Source organism: Schistocerca piceifrons, chromosome 5 (assembly GCF_021461385.2).
Source record: "Schistocerca piceifrons isolate TAMUIC-IGC-003096 chromosome 5, iqSchPice1.1, whole genome shotgun sequence".
NCBI lineage: Eukaryota > Metazoa > Arthropoda > Insecta > Orthoptera > Acrididae > Schistocerca > Schistocerca piceifrons.
The window spans coordinates 657,100,165-657,101,272 of NC_060142.1; positions in this window are offsets into that span (position 1 = coordinate 657,100,165).

The window sequence follows — 1,108 nt, forward strand, 5'->3', positions numbered from 1 at the left end:
AATTTTACCAATTTACTGCAATGGCAAAACATACGTTCAGTTCGATTCACTCCCAAATGTTTCATGGAAGTGGGTTATGAAAATAGTTACATAACACACGGGTGCATACACTTGCTTTAATGCACGGGAGTGCCTAAATTGATAGTGAAATGATTTATATTTCTTGGAAAACTGCTCTTTATGAAAAAGGGGTCATTTACGAGGGTTGTTGTTATAGTCGTGGCCGTGTTTATGAGCAGTAATCTTCATGTCTTTTAGTGTTTATTTTTATGGCAATATCATATCAAAGATTCCATAGTACACTTTCTGATCTTCTACTATTTCCGTATATGGCCATGTTCCAGGTAAATTTGCCTTGTGCATTCCTTAATAATCACAAAGACATGCTGTTGCTGTATTCCGCACACATCACACAAGAACAAAGGTTCCACAGATTGTAACTGTACTCAAAGCTATTACAAAATTTACCGCTCTGCTTAGTGCGTGCAGCTCCCGTAGAGCTATGTTAATTTGTTATACATGATGCATTTTCTGTCATTACACCCATAACGGTTTCTACAGTTTTAGTGCTTTGAAGGAATTAACCGCCAAAATAATAGCAGGACTGTCGAATTTCTTCATACAGGAAAATGACAATATTTGTCCAAATAGTTCTTTATACTTCTAACAGTTGCCATTAGTTGTTACATTCGTAGACTACTGGCGTCTGCTTTCACATATCTCAAATCCGTTATGAGCTGAAATTTGCAGATATACGAATAAAATTTGTGCTATGTCTTCAGGTTCCAAAAGGGAGTGCATTTAAGTTTGCGTTACTGTCTGTATTTAATTGTGTCATTACAAGTGTGGGTTCAGTTTCTTCTTGTGGTAAATTTTTAAACACAGTCACATACTCTATGTGTTTTCCTGCGAAGAGTGAAGCACTGAAAGAAAAAAAAGTTTATAATACTTATCTTTAATTGAAATAAACTTAATTAACCATCTTTCGTAAAATATTTATAATTAATATCACTGTTGGAAAAGGGTTCTGTTTCTGATATGAAAGTGTGTGCTTCTAAACCTGTATATCACAGGTGTATTACTCAAGAAGCATTTTTAAATTTTCAGA